Genomic DNA, 24,006 nt, shown 5'->3' with positions numbered 1-24,006 from the left:
TTTCGATTCTATTTGGCACGACGGTCTATTCTTAAAACTTATTGAAAGTGGTGTAGGGGGAAAAACATATGATGTAATTAAATCAATGTATACAAACAATAAATGTGCAGTTAAAATTGGAGACAAACAAAATATTTCTCACAGAGGCATGGCGTGGCGCAGGGCTCGCCTATCTCACCGATACTCTTTAATATTTACATAAATGAATTGGCAAAACTACTTGAACAATCTACAGCACCTGGCCTCGCCCTATATGACTCCAAGGTTAAATTCCTCCTCTATGCAGATGACCTGATTCTGCTCTCACCAACTGAGGAGGGTCTACAGCAGAACCTGGATCTGCTAGAGTCGTTCTGTCAGACCTGGGCCCTGACAATAAACCCCAAAAAACCAAAGTTCTTGTGTTCCAGCAAAGATCCAGACATCAGGGACCCAGAATAAACTTCACATTAGGAGCAACTAAAATTGAACAAACTACAAATTACACATACTTAGGCTTAAAAATCAGTTCTACGGGAAATTTTCATTTGGCTGTGAATGAACTGAAAGAGAAAGCAAAAAGGGCTTTCTATGCCATTAAAAAGTCAATCCAAATAGAAATTCCAATTGGCATTTGGCTCAAAATTTTTTAATCAGTAATTGAACCAGTTGCACTCTATGGCAGTGAGGTGTGGGGTCCGCTAACACAACAAGAATTTGCAAAATGGGACAAACACCCAATTGAGATCCTACATGCAGAATTCTGTAAAAGTACCCTCCGGACTCAGAGGAAAACCGCAAACAATGCATGCAGGGCAGAACTAGGCCAATATCCACTACTAATTAATATCCAAAAAAGAGCCATCAAATTTTGGAAACACCTAAAAATGAGCAACCCCCACTGCTATCATTACGAAGCCCTGAAATGCCAAGAGATGATCATAGAGAAGAGTCCCCTCAGTCAACTAGTCCTGGGACTCAGTGAAGTAACTGCTAACACTACTAATAATAATCAGCCCCAGGACAGTGACATCCTAGCACAGAGAATTGGACCCAACGCAATTGTCACTAAACAAAAGGAAAAATATTTGACCTATTGGACAGAAACGACAAAAACCCAAAACAAACTCGATTGCTATTTGGCCCTAAACAGACAATACACCATGGCTGAATACCTGACCATGGTAAAAGATAGCAAACTGAGAGAAACCTTGACAATTTACAGACTTAGTGAGCATAGCCTGGCCATCAAAAAAGGCAGACACAGGCAGACCTGGCTGCCAAGAGAGGACAGGATATGCTCTCACTGCAGTCAAGGAGTGGTGGAGACAGAGATGCACTTCCTCACAACTTGTGGAAACTATCAGGACATAAGGGGGAATTTCTACCCAAAATTCACAAAGATATGCCCTGAATTCAAAAATTTGAATGACCAACAAAAACTCCCATATCTATTAGGGGAACAGAGAAATTGCGTAACTTTAGTGGCAAACTATGTTACAGCTTGCCATAAGCAGAGGGACAACCATTAAATCTAAGATTATATGCATATTATATGTGTGTATATTTATGTATACAGGGATATATCTGTCTATACACTGTATGTCTAGATCTGCATTTACGTGTTCAATCATACATGTTTTTCTGTGCTTTGGCAACATAAGATGTACCTTGTCATGCCAATAAAGCAATTTGAATTGAATTGAATTGAATTGACTGGGGGAGAGAGAGACTGGGGAAGAGAGAGAGAGACTAGGGAGAGTGAGAGAGACTAGGGAGAGCGAGAGAGGCTGGGGAGAGAGAGAGTCTGGGGCGAGAGAGATGGGGAGAGAGAGAGAGAGAGAGAATGGGGGAGAGGTGGAGAGACTGGGGGGAGAGAGAGAGAGAGACAGGGCAAGAGAGACTGGGGGAGAGAGAAACGGGGAGAAAGAGAGACAGGGGAGAGACACTGGAGAGAGAGAGAGACTGGAGAGAGAGAGAGATGGGGTAGAGGGACTGGAAGATAGGGAGAGAGAGACTGGGCAAGAGAGAGAGAGACTGGGCGAGAGAGAGGGAGACTGGGCAAGAGAGAGAGAGAGACTGGGCAAGAGAAAGAGAGAGACTGGGCGAGAGAGAGATTGGGCAAGAGAAAGAGACTGGGCGAGAGAGAGACTGGGAGAGAGAGAGAGAGAGAGAGAGAGAGAGAGAGAGAGACTGGGCAAGAGAGAGAGAGACTGGGCGAGAGAGAGACTGGGGAGAGAGAGAGGGAGAGACTGGGCAAGAGAGAGTGAGAGAGAGAGACTGGGCAAGAGAGAGAGAGACTGGGCGAGAGAGAGACTGGGGAGAGAGAGGGAGACTGGGCGAGAGAGAGAGAGCGAGACTGGGCAAGAGAAAGGGAGAGACTGGGTGAGAGAGAGATTGGGCGAGAGAAAGAGACTGGGCGAGAGAGAGACTGGGGAGAGGGAGAAAAAGATAGACTGGGGAGAGAGAGAGACTGGGGGAGAGACAAGGGAGAGAGAGAAAGACAGGGGAGAGAGAGAGACTGGGAGAGAGAGAGAGAGAGATGGGGAGAGAGAGAGAGACTGGGGAGTGAGACTGGGGAAAGGGAGAGAGAGATGGGGGCAGGGAGAGAGAGAATGGGAGAGAGAGAGAGAGAGAGAGACAGGGGAGGGGGAGAGACTGGGGAGTGAGAGAGACTGGGGAGAGAGACTGGGGGAGAGAGAGAGAGAGAGGCGGGGGACAGGGAGAGAATGGGGGAGAGAGAGACCGGGGGAGAGAGAGACAGGAAAGGGAGAGAGACTTGGGTGAGAGAGAGAGAGAGACTGGGGAGAGAGGGAGACTGGGGGGAGAGAGAGGGAGAGACGGGGGAGAGAGAGAGAGAGAGAGAGAGAGAGAGAGAGAGAGCGAGCGAGAGAGAGAAAGGCTGAGTGAGAGAGACTGGGGAGAGAGACTGGGGAGAGGAAGAGAGAGACTGGGAGAGAGAGGCTGGGGAGAGAGAAAGACTGGGGGGGAGAGGGAGAGTGAGAAACTGGGGGAGTGAGAGATGGGGAGAGAGAGACGGGGAGAGAGAAAGACTGGGAGAGAAAGAGACGGGGGTGGGAGAGAGAGAAAGATGGGATGGGAGAGAGAGAGAGATGAGGGTGGGAGAGAGAGAGACTGTGGGGAGTGAGAGAGACTGTGGGGAGTGAGACAAAGTTGACCCAAATAACTACCGAAAGCATCTTTGTGAACAGTAATCTGGGGAAGGTATTCTGTAGTATCATAAACCAAAGACTTATAAACTTCCTTAAGGAGCACAATGTCTTGAGTAAAAGCCAAATTGGATTCTTACCAAATTATAGAACATCGGATCATATTTTCACCTTACACACCCTAATCGACAAACATGTTCACCAAAACAAAAGCAAAATTTTTGCCTGCTTTATAGATTTCCAGAAGGCTTTCGATTCTATTTTGCACGACGGTCTATTCTTAAAACTTATTGAAAGTGGTGTAAGGGGAAAAACATATGATGTAATTAAATCAATGTATACAAACAATAAATGTGCAGTTAAAATTGGAGACAAACAAACAAAATATTTCTCACAGGGGCGTGGCGTGGCGCAGGGCTCATCTATCTCACCGATACTCTTTAATATTTATATAAATGAATTGGCAAAACTGCTTGAACAATCTACAGCACCTGGCCTCGCCCTATATTTTTTTTTAATTAATTGATGGGATGAGGGCGTCGCTGGCTAGGCTTGCATTTAGTGCCCATCCCTAATTGCCCTTGAGAAGATGGTGGTGAGCCACCTTCTTGAACCGCTGCAGTCCATATGGTGTAGGTACACCCACAATGCTGTTAGGAAGGGAGTTCCAGGATTTTGGCCCAGCGACAGTGAAGGAACGGCGATACAGGTCCAAGTCAGGATGGTGTGTGGCTTGGAGGGGAACTTGTAGGTGGTGATGTTCCCATGCGTCTGCTGCCCTTGTCCTTCTAAGTGGTTGAGGTCGCGGGTTTGGAAGGTGCTGTTGAAGGAGCTTTGGCGAGTTGCTGCAGTGCATCTTGTAGATGGTACACACTGCAGCCACAGTGCGCCGGTGGTGGAGGGAGTGAATGTTGAAGGTGGTGGATGGAGTGCCAATCAAGCGGGCTGCTTTATCCTGAATGGTGTCGAGCTTCTTGAGTGCTGTTGGAGCTGCACTCATCCAGGCAAGTGGAGAGTATTCCATCACACTCCTGACTTGTGCCTTGTAGATGGTGGAAAGGCTCTGGGGAGTCAGGAGGTGAGACACTTGCCGCAGAATTCCCAGCCTCTGGCCTGGTATTTATATGGCTGGTCCAGTTCAGTTTCTGATCAATGGTAACCCCCAGGATGTTGATAGTGGGGGACTCAGCGATGGTAATGCCATTGAATGTCAAGGTTAAATTCCTCCTCTATGCAGATGACCTGGTTCTGCTCTCACCAACAGAGGAGGGTCTACAGCAGAACCTGGATCTGCTAGAGTCTTTCTGTCAGACCTGGGCCCTGACAATAAACCCCAAAAAACCAAAGTTCTTGTGTTCCAGCAAAGATCCAGACATCAGGGACCCAGAATAAACTTCACATTAGGAGCAACTAAAATTGAACAAACTACAAATTACACATACTTAGGCTTAAAAATCAGTTCTACGGGAAATTTTCATTTGGCTGTGAATGAACTGAAAGAGAAAGCAAAAAGGGCTTTCTATGCCATTAAAAAGTCAATCCAAATAGAAATTCCAATTGGCATTTGGCTCAAAATTTTTTAATCAGTAATTGAACCAGTCGCACTTTATGGCAGTGAGGTGTGGGGTCCGCTAACACAACAAGAATTTGCAAAATGGGACAAACATCCAATTGAGATCCTACATGCAGAATTCTGTAAAAGTATCCTCCGGACTCAGAGGAAAACCACAAACAATGCATGCAGGGCAGAATTAGGCCAATATCCGCTACTAATTAATATCCAAAAAAGAGCCATCACATTTTGGAAACACCTAAAAATGAGCAACCCCCACTGCTATCATTACAAAGCCCTGAAATGCCAAGAGATGATCATAGAGAAGTGTCCCCTCAGTCAACTGGTCCTGGGACTCAGTGAAGTAACTACTAACACCACTAATAACAATCAGCCCCAGGACAGTGACATCCTAGCACAGAGAATTCGACCCAACACAATTATTACTAAACAAAAAGAAAAATATTTAACCTATTGGACAGAAACGACAAAAACCCAAAACAAACTCGATTGCTATTTGGCCCTAAACAGACAATACACCATGGCTGAATACCTGACCATGGTAAAAGATAGCAAACTGAGAAAAACCTTGACAATGTACAGACTTAGTGAACATAGCCTGGCCAGCGAAAAAGGCAGACACAAGCAGACCTGGCTGCCCAGAGAGGACAGGATATGCTCTCACTGCAGTCAGGGAGTGGTGGAGACAGAGATGCACTTCCTCACAACTTGTGGAAACTATCAGGACATAAGGGAGAATTTCTACCCAAAATTCATAAAAATATGCCCTGAATTCAAAAATTTGAATGACCAACAAAAACTCCCATATCTATTAGGGGAACAGAGAAAATGTGTAACTTTAGCATCAAACTATGTCACAGCTTGCCATAAGCAGAGGGACAACCATTGACCATTAAATCTAAGAAAAGATTATATGTACATTATATGTGTGTATATATTTATGTATACATGGGTATATTTGTCTATACACTGTATGTCTAGATCTGCGTTTATGTGTTCAATTATACATGTTTTACTGTGCTTTGGCAACATAAGATGTATCTTGTCATGCCAATAAAGCAATTTGAATTGAATTGAATTGAGAGAGAGACTGGGGAGAGAGCGAGATGGTGAGAGAGGGAGAGAGAGACTGGGAGAAAGAGACTGGGGAGGGAGAGGGAGAGAGAGAGACTGGGGAGAGAGAGACTGGCGGTGAGAGAGACTGGGGGTATGCTCCTCCTGCACTATGTGGGAAATCAGGGACACTTCCTGTGTCTCTGACAACCATGTGTGCGGGAAGTGTATCCAGCTGCAGCTACTGGCAGACCGCATTGCAGCACTGGAGCTGTAAATGGATACATACTGGAGCATTCGCGATGCTGAGGACGTCGTGGATAGCACATTTAGGGAGTTGGTCACACCGCAGGTAAAGGCTGCACAGGCAGGAAGGGAATGGGTGACTGCCAGGCAGAGTAGTAGGCGCAGGCAGGTAGTGCAGGGGTCCCCTGTGGCCATCCCCCTCTCAAACAGATAGACCGCTTTGGATATTGTTGGGGGGGGGTGGCTTATCGGGGGAAGACAGCAGCAGACAACTTCCTGGCATCGTGGGTGGTTCTGCTGCGCAGGACAGGAGGAAAAAGAGTGGGAGAGCTATAGTAATAGGGGATTCTATTGTAAGGGGAATAGAGAGGTGTCTCTGCAGCTGCAAACGAGACTCCAGGATGGTATGTTGCGGGGGTGCAAGGGCCAAGGATGTCTCGGAGCGGCTGCAGAGCATTCTGGAGGGGGAGGGGGAGCAGCCCGTTGTCGTGGTGCATATAGGTACCAACGATATAGGTAAACACCGGGACGAGGTCCTAAAAGCTGAATATAGGGAGTTAGGAGGTAAATTAAAAAATAGGACCTCAAAGGTAGTAATCTCAGGATTGCTATCAGTGCCACGTGCTAGTCAGAGTAGAAATAGAAGGATATTTCAGATGAGTACGTGGCTAGAGGAATGGTGCAAGGGGGAGGGATTCAAATTCCTGGGACATTGGAACCGGTTGTGGGGGAGGTGGGACGAGTGCAAACTGGACAGTTTGCACCTGGGCAGGACCGGGACCAATGTCCTAGGGGGAGTGTTTGCTAGTGCTCTAGGGGAGGGTTTAAACTAAAGTGGCAGGAGGTTGGGAAACAGTGCAGGGAGACAGTGGAATGGGAAACAAGGATAGAAGCAAAAGACAGGAAGGAGAAAAGCAAAAGTGGCAGGCAGAGAAGTCAAAGGTTTAAATCAAACATGGCCACAGTAACTAATAGTTCTAAAAGGTCTAAGAGTGTTAAAAAAACAAGCCCGAAGGCTTTGGGGTTGAAATTCAGTTGTTTGCGCCACCCGTTAGCGCCTTAAGAGGGTGATAAGTGGGGCGCGAGGCGGCTAGCGCCCAGGCACAGCGAGACCTGTGCCTCTCGTGAAATTGAGCGGACATTTAGCGGCGGCGCAAAACCGCAATGCCCGCTCAGCGGCACGTGAAGCTCCTGACGTAATTTCATGGTGCAACGCCCTTGGGGCGCCCCGAACCGGAAATTCAGTGGCGCCCCCCCTCCTTTCCACCTGGCGCTCCCAGCGACTGGTTGACTGGAACGGTTCCCAGTCGCTGTGGGGCTGGGGGGGAGGCGCTATTTAAAGGGGGCTCTTCCTGGCTTCTTTGTGGTAGCCATTTTTGGACCACTCCTTCTGTGAGAGAGAGAGAGATTTGCAGAGAGACAAAGGGAGAGAACTTTCTGCATTGAGTCAGCGCTCGCAGAGGTACTTCTGGCTTCGGCCCATAACTTTGTAGTTGCTTTGCTTTTTCACTGGCATAATCTTGAGTGACCACATACTTTGGGGGCTGCAATGGGTGGAAACGTTGGGCTTCTCCATTACATTGAGAGGGCTCAGAGATGCCGCGAGAGAGTGCCAATCATGGCCAGACGGAGGAGGGCCAACAGGCGTCGGCACACAAGACCTTACCATCCCAGGGTTTTCCGCCAACAGTTCTCATACCTCAACATGTCTGAGGAGCAGTGCTTTCGGAGGCTGCGATTCAGTAGGGAGGTGGTCACTGAGCTCTGCCACCTGCTTCAGCCAGATCTGCAGCCTCAACCGAGGAGCAGGACGTCTCTGTCGGTGGCAGTGAAGGTGACAGTGGCTCTCAACTTCTATGCCACCGGCTCCTTCCAATCCGCTACTGGGGACATTGCCAATATCTCCCAGTTCGCGGTGCATTGCTGCATCCGTCAAGTCACGAATGCCCTTTTTAAAAGGAGACGTCAGTACATCTCCTTCCCCATGACCCTGGACAAGCAGCAAGAGTGCGCAATGGGATTTGCAACAATAGCGGGCTTCCCCATAGTCCAGGGCGCCATTGACTGCATGCATGTGGCTTTGCGGGCGCTGCAAGAGAATGCCGAGGATTACCGCAACCGGAAGGGGTTCCATTCGTTGAACGTCCAGTTAGTGTGTGACCACAGACAGCTGATACTCGCTGTCAATGCCCGCTTTCCAGGCAGCAGCCACAACGCCTTCATCCTGCGCCAGACTTCTGTGGCAGACCTTTTCGAAGCCCCAGCTCACCCAGGAGGCTGGCTTCTTGGGGACAAGGGCTATCCTCTGTGCACCTGGCTGATGACCCCGCTCCGTGCGCCCAACACCCCTGCTGAAGAATGATACAATGAGAGCCATCAAGCGACCAGGAACATCATTGAGCACTGTGAGCTATGGGGGCAGTTTATGGTGGATGGATGGTATGTGGCCACCAGATGGAGACAAAGTCCCCCTCTCACTCCAATTCAGGTGAAGGCCACACCCACCTCCAACACACCTGAGGCAAATCTACCCATTAGCTCATAAGTTCAAAAGGCAAACTGGTGCATCCCTTCAGGGCCAGTGCCTGAGGAGAAGGACAGGACAGGGCAGGGCAGGACAGGGCAGGGCAGGGCAGGGCAGGGCAGGGCAGGACAGGACAGGGCAGGGCAGGGCAGGGCAGGGCCTGCTGTTGAGGACCAGCTTACGGCTGCCACAGAGAGGTCTACTATTGAACCCGGGTGGAATATTGTTTAGTTCTGAGAGCCTGATATGATCCCTGGACCGGCTGAGAAAGATCCACTGGTAAAGTAACCATGGCTTATTGTTTTTGGAGGAAATTGATGTAAGGACTGACTTCCTAACCACCCGGGGCAGGTGATGGTTTTGTTCTTCATTTTTCTTTTTTGAGCGTCATAAGGTTTTTTGGATTTTGCCAGACGTGAACCTTTTTTCCCCGTTTTCTAAAAATAAAACACAGCTAACTGCTGTTTTTCATTTACCAATCTTGTGACTGTGCTTGTATTCTCCACCCCCACCCCCCGCATCAACACACCCTTCGGTCTAGGTGGTGGTTGATTACAGCACACAATCGGCATGCTCAAGCAACGGTTCCGCTATCTGGACCATTCCGGGGAGCCCTTCAGTACTCACCTGAGCGAGTCTCCCATTTTGTTGTAGTGTGCTGCATGCTGCATAACCTGGCAATCCTCAGGACTCAGCCACTGCCACCAGACATTGGAGCACCAGCAGAGGAAGAGGAGGAGCACCAAGACGGGAGGGAGGCACAAAGTGCAAGGGCCGTCTGTCAGCGGCTTATTGCAAGTCGGTTCTAGGCCCCCTCTGAGGGAATGGCTTGTGCCATTGAAAGAACATGAATGGAACTATTCCGCAACCCCTAAGCCAATCAAGGCAACAAATAGTTCAAAGAGCAAACATGCACATTCTGAATAAAGACACTTCTTTATTTAACAAACTGTGTGCCCTCCCCGCATGACAAAGTAATAGAGGAAAACCCCCAAAAAAGCAGTCAGACACATAACTGGCTCTCACAACCTGGAGACAATGAACAAAAGAGTAACCAAAAAATGACCACGATCCTCGGCCTTCAATAAAAAAATTAACAGCATTTTGCCACACCTCCTACTTTTTGCCCTTCAAGGGTGATCTGCTTCGCTTGCGAGATTGGCCCCTTCTCACCCTGCAGCTCCTCCGCAATGGGACCCCAGTGGCTGCAGCAAGGCTGGGGGAAGGCTGCTGAGTGTCAGAAACTGAGTTGGCAGATGCCCTTGAGGTACGGCCTGGACCAGCTCTGGGCCTGGAGGGCCCGGCTGCTGACTGCTCCAACTCTGCATGGGCGGCAGCAGTCTGTCCTACAGGTGGTGGCAGCTGCAGTGGAGAAGTGACAGTGTTGGCAGCAGGAATGCTGCCATCCTGACAGAGGACAGCCACTCCCTGGTCGGACAACACACTGGCACTCCCACGGGGCAGCACTGCAGCATGCGGAGCAATCTGCTGAAGCACAGACTGCTGGCCTGCTGCGGCGCGGCGAGGGCCCTGGCGATTCGTGCCCGATCCAGCAAGGGTGGCAGCAGTCAGTGCTCGTGTGGCCTCAATCTGCATCTGCATCAGACCAGCCACTGACTGCATTGCACCACTAAGCACTTGCGTGGAAGCCGCCTGTGCTGCGCTGAAGTCCTGCAGACTCCTTGCCAGTCACTCAATGGATTCGGGCATCCTTGCCACTGCAGCCATGAGCTCAGTGTGCCTTATTCTCCGCCTGGGCGCTCATTTCAGCAAGGAGCCGCACCTCTTCTGCGCTCACTGTAGCAGGACTCAAGGCCAGACTCTCCCTCCGGGGAGAAGGCCGCCGAGCTTCCCTACCCACCCCCCCACGTTGCTCCAGCCCGCTGGGCCCCGGAGTTTCACCCTCCTCAGACCATTCCCCCCTGCTCCCCTCCAGGGAAGACGTGTCCCCATTATGGCCATGTGCTGCCTCGGCTGAGGGTGGCACTAATGGTCCGGCTTCCTCTTCCTCCTCGCCTTCAGAGTCACTCACAGTGGCAGCTTGAGGGCCCGCCTCCTCACCTGGTGAATCAGCATATGAAAGCAGGGAGGTACAAGAGTTGCTTTAGCATGAGGACAGGGCGGCAGCAAGGGAGGCATGAGTGCTGCAATGCACTGTATTGGTTCGATAGTGGCAAAGGATGCTGGTGTGAGGCACAAGTGGAAGGAGAGAGGTCAAAAAGGTGATGACCTTGCCATTGCTGTCCAGAACGGGGTCGGCATCTCCAGTGGCGACGGGGCCAATCATCCGGCCTGCCATAATCTGCTGGACTCGCTGCTCCAGATCGCTAAGGTCTTGAAGGTGAGGCCAGCCTCCCCCGGTCCGTTGCTGCTGCCTCCTGTTATGGGCCAGCTTGCCCTGCAAGAGAAAGGACGGGCTCTGAGTACGGTGTGAAGCCCTGATCTTGGCTGCACTGCCTCCCATGGTCGATTAGCCTTTACAGTGTGTAAAGTGCTGAATGTGCATGTAAGTTTCATGAAAGGCCCATAGGTGTTGGATGAGGGCTGGGCATTGGGGCTTTCAGGACCCTTTGGCCATAAAGTGAGGTGGACATGCAGGGATGAAGAGGATACTGAAAAGGGTACTCACCCTGATGACCCGAGTGAGGTCGTTGAACTTCTTCCTGCATTGCACAGGGGTCCTAGGCACCATGCTGCTGGAGGTCACTCTGTGAGCCACCTCCCTCCAAGCTTTGCGATAGTCGTTGGGCAGCGGCCTCCTGCCACTGTCCGGAAACAGGATAGATCGCCTGCGCTCCACCGCGCCAACCAGCACCTGCAAGGTCCCCTCACTGAACCGCTGCGCTCGCTCCCTGGCCCTCTCCATGGTCCTAGGCGTTAGAATGTGGCAGCAGGTCTGTCCAGGCCGAGAATCAGGGCTCCGATGCGCAGGGTGTGGCTGCAATCCAAGATTGAACCTCCCCTTTAAGAGCTGACCAGCGCCAGCGTGTCTGCGTGCAATCGCTAACTGGCGGCACCTGCGCTGCGCCCGCCCTCGGTGGTAGCGCCTCGCTTCTCCAGCTTAGCGCCTTAAGACAGTCGTGCAGAGCCTGTTTTAGCACTCCAAGCACATCCTGGGTCGAAGCAGGTCAATTTAGCAGTAGGTGGCGATAATTTGCGCCGAGCGCCAAATTTCGCACCCGCTCGAGTATTACACCCCAAATGTGGCGATACTGAATTTCTCCCCCTTTGTGTCTTAATGCGAGGAGCATTCGTAATAAGGTGGATGAATTAGCTGCGCAAATAGATGTAAATGGATATGATATGATTGGGATTACGGAAACATGGCTCCAGGGTGAATAAGGCTGGGAACTCAACATCCAGGGGTGTTCAATATTCAGGAAAGGCAGGCAAAAAGGAAAAGGAGGTGGGGTAGCATTGCTGGTTAAAGAGGAGATTAACACAATAGTCAGGAAGGATATTAGCTCTGATGATATGGAATCTGTATGGGTAGAGCTGAGAAATACCAAGGGGCAGAAAATGTTAGTGGGAGTTGTATACAGACCCCCGAACAGTAATGCCGAGGTTGGGGATGGCATTAAACGGGAAATTAGAGACACGTACAATAAGGGCACAGCACTTATCATGGGTGACTTTAATCTACATATAGATTGGGCTAACCAAATTAGTAACAATACTGTGGAGGAGGAATTCCTGGAGTGTATACGGGATGGTTTCCTGGACCAATATGTCGAGGAACCAACTAGAGATCAGGCAATCTTAGACTGGGTATTATGTAATGAGAAAGGATTAATTCGCAATCTTGTTGTGCGAGGCCCCTTGGGGCGGAGCGATCATAATATGATCGAATTCTTCATTAAGATGGAGTGAAGTAGTTGACTCAGAGACTAGGGTCCTGAATTTAAATGAAGGAAACTATGATGGTATGAGGCGTGAGTTGGCTAGGATGGATTGGGGAACATTACTTAAAGGGTTGACAGTGGATAGGCAATGGCAAACATTTAAAGATCGCATGGATGAACTACAGAATTTGTTCATCCCTGTTTGGCATAAAAATAAAACAAAAAAAGTGACTCAACCGTGGCTAACAAGGGAAATTAGGGATAGCATAAGATCCAAGGAGAGGATATATAAATTGGCCAGAAAAAGCAGCAAACCTGAGGATTGGGAGCAGTTTAGGATTCAGCAAAGGAGGACAAAGGGATTAATTAAGAGGGGGAAAATAGAGTATGAGAGTAAGCTTGCAGAGAACATAAAAACTGACTGTAAAAGCTTCTATAGATATGTGAAGAGAAAAAGATTGGTGAAGTCAAGCGTAGGTCCCTTGCAGTCAGAATCAGGGGAATTTATAATGGGGAACAAAGAAATGGCAGACCAATTAAATACATACTTTGGTTCTGTCTTCACAAAGGAGGACACAAATAACCTCCCAGAGATGTCGGGGAACATAGGGTCTAATGAGAGGGAGGAACTGAATGAAATCAGTATTTGTAGGGAAATGGTGTTAAGGAAATTGATGGGATTGAAGGCCGATAAATCCCCAGGGCCTGCTAATCTACATCCTAGGGTACTTAAGGAAGTGGCCCTAGAAATAGTAGATGCATTGCTGGTCATCTTCCAAAATTCTATAGATTCTGGAACAGTTCCCATGGATTGGAGGGCAGCAAATGTTACCCCACTATTCAAAAAAGGTGGTAGAGAGAAAACGGGGAATTATAGACCGGCAAGCCTGACATCGGTAGTGGGGAAAATGCTAGAGTCCATTATAAAAAATGTAATAGCAGAGCACTTGGAAAACAGTGACAGGATCGGACAAAGTCAACATGGATTTACAAAAGGTAAACTGTGCTTGACTAATCCACTGGAATTGTTTGAGGATGTAACTGGTAGAACAGATAAGGGAGAAGCAGTGGATATGGTGTATTTGGACTTTCAGAAGGCTTTCAATAAGGTCCCGCATAAGAGATTAGTGTGTAAAGTTAAAGCACATGGGATTGGAGGCAAGGTACTGACTTGGATAGAGAACTGGCTGGCAGACAGGAAGAAAACAGTTGGAATAAACGGCTCTTTTTCCGAGTGGCAGGCAGTGACTAGTGGGGTACCGCAGGGATCGGTGCTAGGACCCCAGCTATTCACAATATATATTAATGATCTAGACGAGGGAACTAGATGTAATATCTCCAAGTTTGCAGACGACACAAAGCTGGGTGGGCGAGTGTGCTGTGAGGAGGATGCCGAGAAACTCCAGTATGATTTGGACAGGTTGGGTGATTGGGTAGATGTATGGCAGATGCAGTATAATGTGGATAAATAGAAACATAGAAGATAGGAGCAGGAGTAGGCCATTCAGCCCCTCGAGCCTGCTCCGCCATTCAATGCAATCATGGCTGATCATCCAATGTGAGGTTATTCACTTTGGTGGCAAAAACAGGAAGGCAGATTATTATCTGAACAGTAATAGATTGGGAGAAGGGGAAGTGCGATGAGACCTGGGTGTCCTTGTGCACCAGTCGCTGAAGGTAAGCATGCAGGTGCAGCAGGCGGTTAAGAAGGCAAATGGAATGTTGGCCTTCGTAGTGAGAGGATTCGAGTACAGGAACAAGGATGTCTTGCTGCAGTTGTACAGGGCCTTGGTGAGACCACACCTTGAGTATTGTGTGTAGTTTTGTTTGCCTTATCTGAGGAAGGATGTTCTTGCCATGGAGGGAGTGCAGTGAAGATTCACCAGACTGATACCTGGGATGGCAGGAATGACGTATGAGGAGAGATTGGGTCGATTGGGCTTATACTCACTGGAGTTTAGAAGAATGGGAGGGGATCTCATTGAAACTTATAAAATTCTAACAGAACTAGACAGACTAGATGCAGGATGGATGTTCCTGATGGCAGGGGAGTCCAGAACCAGGGGTCACAGTCTAAAGATAAGGGGTAAGCCATTTAGGACTGAGATGAGGAGGAATTTCTTCACCCAGAGAGTGGTGAACCTGTGGAATTCTCTACCACAGAAGGCAGTTGAGGCCAATTCATTAAGTATATTCAAGAAAGAGTTAGATATATTTCTTAAGGCTAAAGGGATCAAGGGATATGGGGAGAAGGCAGGGACAGGGTACTGAGTTTGGATGATCAGCCATGATCTCTTTGAATGGCAGAGCAGGCTCAAGGAGCTGAATGGCCTATTCCTGCTCCTATCTTCTATGTTCCTATGTTTCCATGTGAGAGAGGGATGGGGAGACTGGAGAGAGAAACTGGGGGAGAGAGCGAGAGACGGAAAGAGAGTGAGAGACTGGGGGAGAGAGTGGGAGAGATTGGGGTGAGAGAGAGAGACTGGGGAAGAGAGAAATTGACTGCGAGAGAGAGACTATGGGGAGAGAGTGGGATAGACTGGGAGAGAGACAGATAATCTGGGGGAGAGAGAGGCAGAGAATGGGAGAGAGAGAGAGAGAGACTGGGAGACAGGGGGGAGAGAGAGGCTGGGGAGAGAGACTGGGGGAGAGAGAGAGAGAGAGACTGCGGGACAGGGAGAGAGAGAATGGGGGAGTGAGACCGGGTGGAGAGAGAGAGACAGAGGGAGAGAGACTGGGGGAGATTAAATTCCTCCTCTATGCAGATGACCTGGTTCTGCTCTCACCAGCAGAGGAGGGTCTACAGCAGAACCTGGATCTGCTAGAGTCATTTGTCAGACCTGGGCCCTGACAATAAACCCCCAAAAACCAAAGTTCTTGTGTTCCAGCAAAGATCCAGACATCAGGGACCCAGAATAAACTTCACTTCAGGAGCAACTAAAATTGAACAAATTACAAATTACACATACTTAGGCTTAAAAATCAGTTCTACGGGAAATTTTCATTTGGCTGTGAATGAACTGAAAGAGAAAACAAAAAGGGCTTTCTATGCCATTAAAAAGTCAATCCAAATAGAAATTCCAATTGGCATTTGGCTCAAAATTTTTAAATCAGTAATTGAACCAATTGCACTCTATGGCAGTGAGGTGTGGGGTCCGCTAACACAACAAGAATTTGCAAAATGGGACAAACATCCAATTAAGATCCTGCATGCAGAATTCTGTAAAAGTATCCTCCGGACCCAAAGGAAAACCGTAAACAATGCATGCAGGGCAGAACTAGGCCAATATCCATTAATAATCACTATCCAAAAAAGAGCCACCAAATTTTGGAAACACCTAGAAATGAGCAACCCCCAATGCTATCATTACGAAGCCCTGAAATGCCAAGAGAGGACCATAAAGAAGAATACCCTCAGTCAACTAGTCCTGGGACTCAGTGAAGTAACTACTAACACTACTAACAATAACCAGCCCCAGGACAGTGACAGCGTAACACAAAGAATTCGACCCAACACAATTGTCGCTAAGCAAAAGGAAAAATATCTGTCATATTGGACAGAAACAACAAAAACCCAAAGCAAACTCAATTGCTACTTGGCCCTAAACAGACAATACAACATGGCTGATTACCTGACCATGGTAAAGGATAGCAAACTGAGAAAAACCTTGACAATGTACAGACTTAGTGAACATAGCCTGGCGATCGAAAAAGGTAGACACAGGCAGACCCGGTTACCAAGAGAGGACAGGATATGCTCTCACTGCAGTCAGGGAGTGGTGGAGACAGAGATGCACTTCCTCACAGCTTGTAGAAAATATCAGGGCATAAGGGAGAATTTCTACCCAAAATTCACAAAAATATGCCCGGAATTCAGAAATTTGAATGACGACCAAAAACTCCCATACCTACTAGGGGAAGAGAGAAATTGTGTAACCTTAGCGGCACACTATGTTACAGCTTGCCATAAACAGAGGGACAACCACTAAATATAAGAAAAGAGTATATACAAATTATATGAATGTATATTTATACACTCAGGGATATATCTGTTTATACACTGTATGGATAGATCTGTATTTTTGTGTACAACCATGAATGTTTTTCGATGCTTTGGCAACATAAGATGTACCTTGTCATGCCAATAAAGCAATTTGAATTGAATTGAATTGAATTGAGAGACAGGGGAGAGAGAGAGACAGACAGGGGAGAGAGAGAGACAGATGGGGAGAGAGACTGGGGAGAGAGAGAGGGACTGGGCGAGAGAGAGAGGGACTGGGCGAGAGAGAGAGGGACTGGGCGAGATAGAGAGGGACTGGGCGAGAGAGAGAGACTGGGCGAGAGAGAGAGACTGGGCGAAAGAGAGAGAGAGAGACGGCAAAAGAGAGAGACTGGGCGAGAGAGAGGCTGGGGAGAGAGAGACTGGGGGAGAGAGAGACTGGGGGAGAGAGAGACTGGGGGAGAGAGAGACTGGGGGAGAGACAGAGATCGGGCGGAGAGAGAGAGAGACAGAGGAGAGAGAGAGACTGGGGGAGATAGAGAGAGACTGGGCGAGAGAGAGAGGGACTGGGCGAGAGAGAGAGGGACTGGGCGAGAGAGAGAGGGAGACTGGGCGAGAGAGAGAGAGAGACTGGGCGAGAGAGAGAGAGAGAGACTGGGCGAGAGAGAGAGACGGCAAAGGAGAGAGACTGGGCGAGAGAGAGGCTGGGGGAGAGAGAGACGGGGGAGAGAGAGACTGGGGGAGAGAGAGACTGGGGGAGAGAGAGACTGGGGGAGAGAGAGACTGGGGGAGAGAGAGACTGGGGGAGAGAGAGACTGGGGGAGAGAGAGACTGGGGAGAGAAAGACTGGGGAGAGAAAGACTGGGGGAGAGAGAGACTGGGGGAGAGAGAGACTGGGGGAGAGAGAGACTGGGGGAGAGAGAGACTGGGGGAGAGAGAGACTGGGGGAGAGAAAGACTGGGGAGAGAAAGACTGGGGGAGAGAGAGACTGGGGGAGAGAGAGACTGGGGGAGAGAGAGACTGGGGGAGAGAGAGACTGGGGGAGAGGGAGACTGGGGGAGAGGGAGACTGGGGGAGAGGGAGACTGGGGGAGAGGGAGACTGGGGGAGAGGGAGACTGGGGGAGAGAGAGACTGGGGGAGAGAGAGACTGGGGAGAGGGAGACTGGGGGAGAGGGAGACTGGGGGAGAGGGAGACTGGGGGAGAGGGAGACTGGGGGAGAGGGAGACTGGGGGAGAGGGAGACTGGGGGAGGGGGAGACTGGGGGAGAGGGAGACTGGGGGAGAGGGAGACTGGGGGAGAGGGAGACTGGGGGAGAGGGAGACTGGGGGGAGAGGGAGACTGGGGGAGAGGGAGACTGGGGGAGAGGGAGACTGGGGGAGAGGGAGACTGGGGGAGAGGGAGACTGGGGGAGAGGGAGAGAGACCGGGCGGAGAGGGAGAGACAGGGGAGAGAGAGAGACTGGGGAGAGAGAGAGAGACTGGTGAGAGAGTGTGACTGGGGGAGAGAGGGAGAATGACAGGGGAGAGAGAGAGACGGGGAGCGAGAAAGACGGGGAGGGAGACTGGGGAGAGAGAGAACGAGACTTGGGGACAGGGAGAGAGAGACTGGGGGAGAGAGAGTGAGAGAGAGACTGGGGGAGAGAGATGGGGGGAGAGAGAGACTGGGGAGAAATAGAGAGGGAGAGACTGGGGGAGAGGGAGAGAGATAGAGACAGTGCCTGGGGGTGGGGTGACAGTGGGAGAGACTAGGAGAGAGGGAGAGACTGGGAGGAGGGAGAGGGAGAGACTTGGCTGGGGTAAAGAGAGAACCTGGGGGAGAGAGAGAGAGACAGAGAGTGATAGAGAGAGAGAGACAGAGACTGGGGGAGAGAGAGAGAGAGACTGAGGGAGAGAGAGAGAGACTGGGGAGAGAGAGTGGGGGAGTGAGAGCGAGACTGGGGGCGAGAGAGCGAGACTGGGGAGAGAGAAAGAGAGACTGGGCAGAGAGAGAGACTGGGGAGAGAGAGAGACTGGGGAGAGAGAGACTGGGGAGAGAGAGAGACTGGGGAGAGAGACAGCGGAGAGAGAGAGACAGACAGGGGAGAGAGAGAGACTGGGGAGAGAGAGAGGGACTGGGCGAGAGAGGGACTGGGCGAGAGAGGGACTGGGTGAGAGAGAGAGACTGGGCGAGAGAGAGAGACTGGGCGAGAGAGAGAGACTGGGCGAGAGAGAGAGAGACTGGGCGAGAGAGAGAGAGACTGGGCGAGAGAGAGAGAGACGGCAAAAGAGAGAGACTGGGCGAGAGTGAGGCTGGGGGAGAGAGAGACTGGGGGAGAGAGAGACTGGGGGTGAGAGAGAGATCGGGCGGAGAGAGAGAGACAGAGGAGAGAGAGAGACTGGGGGAGATAGAGAGAGACTGGGAGAGAGGGTGAGAGAGTGACAGAGAATGGGAGAGAGAGAGACAGGGGAGAGAGAGAGACAGACAGGGGAGAGAGAGAGACAGATGGGGAGAGAGACTGGGGAGAGAGAGAGGGACTGGGCGAGAGAGAGAGGGACTGGGCGAGAGAGAGAGGGACTGGGCGAGAGAGAGAGACTGGGCGAGAGAGAGAGAGAGACTGGGCGAAAGAGAGAGAGAGACGGCAAAAGAGAGAGACTGGGCGAGAGAGAGGCTGGGGAGTGAGAGACTGGGGGAGAGAGAGACTGGGGGAGAGAGAGACTGGGGGAGAGACAGAGTTCGGGCGCAGAGAGAGAGAGAGAGACAGAGGAGAGAGAGAGACTGGGCGAGAGAGGGACTGGGCGAGAGAGGGACTGGGCGAGAGAGGGACTGGGCGAGAGAGAGAGAGGGACTGGACGAGAGAGAGAGGGACTGGGCGAGAGAGAGAGGGACTGTTTAATATTTACATAAATGAATTGGCAAAATTACTTGAACAATCTACAGCACCCGGCCTCACCCTATATGAATCCAAGGTTAAATTCCTCCTCTATGCAGACGACCTGGTTCTGCTGTCGCCAACTAAGGAGGGTCTACAGCAGAACCTGGATCTGCTGGAGTCATACTGCCAGACTTGGTCCATGACAATAAATCCCCAAAAAACCAAAGTCCTTGTGTTCCAGCAAAGATCCAGACATCAGGGACCCAAAATAAATTTCACACTAGGAACAACCAAAATTGAACAAACCACTAACTACACATACTTGGGCTTAAAAATCAGCTCTACGGGAAATTTCAAACTGGCTGTGAATGAACTGAAAGAGAAAGCAAGAAGGGCTTTCTATGCCATTAAAAAATCAATCCAAATAGAAATCCCAATTAGCATTTGGCTCAAAATTTTCAAATCAGTAATTGAACCAATTGCACTCTATGGCAGTGAGGTGTGGGGACCGCTAACACAACAAGAATTTGCAAAATGGGACAAACACCCAATTGAGATCCTACATGCAGAATTCTGTAAAAGTATACTCCGGACTCAAAGGAAAACCGTAAACAATGCATGCAGGGCAGAACTAGGCCAATATCCATTAATAATCACTATCCAAAAAAGAGCCACCAAATTTTGGAAACACCTAGAAATGAGCAACCCCCAATGCTATCACTACGAAGCCCTGAAATGCCAAGAGAGGACCATAAAGAAGAATACCCTCAGTCAACTAGTCCTGGGACTCAGTGAAGTAACTACTAACACTACTAACAATAACCAGCCCCAGGACAGGGACAGCGTAACACAAAGAATTCGACCCAACACAATCGTCGCTAAGCAAAAGGAAAAATATCTGTCATATTGGGCAGAAACAACAAAAACCCAAAGCAAACTCAATTGCTACAAGGCCCTAAACAGACAATACAACATGGCTGATTACCTGACCATGGTAAAGGATAACAAACTGAGAAAAACTTTGACAATGTACAGACTTAGTGAACATAACCTGGCGATCGAAAAAGGTAGACACAGACAGACCCAGCTACCAAGAGAGGACAGGATATGCTCTCACTGCAGTCAGGGAGTGGTGGAGACAGAGATGCACTTCCTCACAGCTTGTAGAAAATATCAGGACATAAGGGAGAATTTCTACCCAAAATTCACAAAAATATGCCCGTAATTCAGAAATTTGAATGACGACCAAAAACTCCCATACCTACTAGGGGAAGAGAGAAATTGCATAACACTAGCGGCACACTATGTTACAGCTTGCCATAAACAGAGGGACAACCAGCAAATTTAAGAAAAGAGTATATATAAATTATATGAAAGTATATATTTATACACTCAGGGATATATCTGTTTATACACTGTATGGATAGATCTGTATTTTTGTGAACAAACATGAATGTTTTCGGATGCTTTGGCAACATAAGATGTAACTTGTCATGCCAATAAAGCGATTTGAATTGAATTGAATTGAATTGAAAATTGAGAGGGACTGGGCGAGAGAGCGAGGGACTGGGCGAGAGAGAGACTGGGCGAGAGAGAGAGAGAGACTGGGCGAGAGAGAGAGAGACTGGGCGAGAGAGAGAGAGAGACTGGGCGAGAGAGAGAGAGAGACTGGGCGAGAGAGAGGCTGGGGGAGAGAGAGACAGGGGAGAGAGAGACTGGGGGAGAGAGAGACTGGGGGAGAGAGAAACTGGGGGAGAGAGAGACTGGGGGAGAGAGAGACTGGGGGAGAGGGAGACTGGGGGAGAGGGAGACTGGGGGAGAGGGAGACTGGGGGAGAGGGAGACTGGGGGAGAGGGAGACTGGGGGAGAGGGAGACTGGGGGAGAGAGAGAGACTGGGGAGGTGGAGGGAGAGAGAGAGACTGGGGAGAGAGAGACTGGGGGTGAGTAAGACTGGGAGTGAGAGAGGGATGGGGAGACTGGAGAGAGAGACTGGGGGGAGAGACTGGGGGAGATTGGGGTGAGAGAGAGAGAGAGAGAGAGGGAATGACTGAGAGAGAGGGTGAGAGAGAGACTAGGGGGGAGAGAGAGACTGGGGAGAGAGAATGACTGGGAGAGAGGGTGAGAGAGAGACTGAGGGGAGAGAGTGAGAAAGACTGGGGGGAGAGAGAGAGAGACTGGGGGAGAGAGAGAGGCTGGGAGAGAGGGTGAGAGAGAGATAGAGAATAAGAGAGAGAGAGAGACTGGGGGAGAGAGAGACTGGGGGTGAGAGAGAGATTAAGGGAGAGAGAGAGACTGGGAGAGAGAGAGGGAGAGACTGGGAGGAGAGAGAGAGAGAGAGACTGGGAGGAGAGAGAGAGACTGGGAGGAGAGAGAGAGAGAGAGAGAGAGACTGGGAGGAGAGAGAGAGGCTGGGGGAGAGAGAGAGAGAGAGACCGGGGGGAGAGACAGACAGGGGAGAGAGAGACTGGGAAGAGAGAGAGACTGGGGAGAGAGAGTGACTGGGGAGAGAGATGGGGGAGAGAGAGAGAGTGACAGGGGAGAGAGAGAGTGTGATGAAATATGTCATTCATCAGACTCTGTATTTAACTACATATATTGTATTGCCTGCTCCGGTGTTTTACCTTGTATTGTATATAGTGCACCGCCCTCTTTCTCCCCATTGGGTGTGTCGGCTCCACCCATACCGGGCCCTACTTAAGACAAGCCCAGGCTTGTCTTGCAGCAGAACAGCAGAATGCTAGGTGAAGCTAGGTGAAGACACAGGCATCTTTCTTTGCTAATAAAAGCCTTGTTTTATCCAGTTAACTTTGAGCCTTGAAGTTATTGAGGCGCATCAATTTTATTAGCAAACTTTCAACGATTGATCATCTTTTGAAACCGGAACGCTTGGATTTGGACCCGCATGCTTCGGATGCATCGGCACGGTTTGGACCCTGGTTCCAGTGCTTGGAATTTTTTATGGCCAACTCCGAAGCCGTCACAGCCTCTAAAGCCACCGGAGATGTGAAACTCGGGATCCTGCAGAATCGGGTAAGCCACCGGGTTTTTCCACTCATCCAAGACGCCGCCACCTACCTGGATGCCTGCAACATTCTAAAGGCCCACTATCAGCGGCCTACCAACGAGGTGTACGCCAGGCATCTGCTTGCTACCTGCACACAGCGACCCGGAGAGTCGCTAGAGGACTTTCTAGTCACCCTAAAAGTGCTTGGCAAAGACTGCAAATGCAAAGACGTGAAAGCCACGGTATACACAGACGAGCTTATTCGGGATGCCTTTATCGCAGGCCTTAGCTCTAATTACATCCGGCAGAGACTGCTAGAGAAAACGGGCCTAGATCTGACACAGGCTGTGGACACAGCGCGATCGCTTGATGTGGCTCAGAAGAACTCTGACTCCTACTCGTCAGGCTGCGCGGCCCACGCCGCCTCTGCTTCCCCGCCCGGTAGCCCAACACCGTCGGGGCCCTGCTCTCCCCCCAGAAGCCCTACGACCGCCGCGACGCATCGGGGCCCCAAATGCTACTTCTGCGGGCAGCCGAAGCACACCAGGAACCTGTGCCCGGCGAAAGGCACCACCTGCTGTAAGTGCGGTAAGAAGGGGCACTTTGGGAAGGTGTGCAGAGGGAACCCCGCAGGCAAACCTGCCACCGCCGCATGCGCGCCGTGGGAGCGGCCATCTTGGACGCGATCTTGTCCGACCTCGTGGGGTCCGCCATCTCGCGAGCAGACATCGTGGACGCCATCTTACCCGGCCTCGTGTGGCCCACCATCTTGTCCCGATCAGGGCCCTACAGTGGCGTCGATCACAGTGGACCAGTCCAGACCGCACCCACTATCCAAATCGATGGTGGACATCGAGGTAAACGGGTGCAAGGTTAAATGTTTAATTGACAGCGGGAGCACGGAGAGCTTCATTCACCCTGGTCTGGTACAACGACTCTCTCTAACTATAGTCCCTACTCAGGGCACGATCTCTATGGCCGACAAAACCCAGATATCGACTATTGCGGGTTACTGCGCGGTACCATTGTCCGTTAAAGGCACTGTATATAATAATTTTAAACTGTTAATTATGAAGGATTTGTGTGTGAGCGTGATCTTGGGCCTGGATTTTCAGTGCCACCACCAAAGCATCACGCTCAATTTCGGTGGGACCCAGCCGCCCCTCACAGTGTGCGGTCTGGCTACCCTGAAGGTAAAGCCGCCTTCGCTATTCGCGAACCTTACCCCTAACTGCCGGCCAATAGCGACCAAAAGCAGGAGGTACAGCTGGGAGGACAGGCGGTTTATCGCGACCGAGGTAGACAGGCTCCTGAGGGAGCGCATTATTGAACGCAGCTACAGCCCGTGGCGCGCCCAAGTAGTGGTGGTGAGGGGTAGCGAGAAGAAGCAGATGGTGATTGACTATAGTCAAACAGTCAACATCTATACCCAACTAGACGCCTACCCGCTACCCCGCATATCCGAGATGGTGAACCAAATCGCCCAATACCGGGTGTTCTCCACTATCGACCTCAAGTCAGCGTACCACCAGCTCCCTATCAGACAAGAGGGCCGTTCGTACACCGCCTTCGAGGCAAACGGACGCCTCTACCAGTTCCTCAGAGTCCCCTTTGGGGTGACGAATGGGGTCTCGGTCTTTCAGAGGGAGATGGACCGCATGGTCGATGACCACCACTTGCAGGCAACCCTCCCCTATCTTGACAACATCACCATCTGCGGCCACAACCAACAGGACCACGACTCAAACCTCGCGAGGTTTC

This window comes from Somniosus microcephalus, chromosome 3, assembly GCF_052327205.1.
Source record: "Somniosus microcephalus isolate GS21.2 chromosome 3, FLI_Smic_1.0, whole genome shotgun sequence".
Taxonomy (NCBI): Eukaryota; Metazoa; Chordata; class Chondrichthyes; order Squaliformes; family Somniosidae; genus Somniosus; species Somniosus microcephalus.
Note: the sequence above shows the minus strand (reverse complement) of the source record.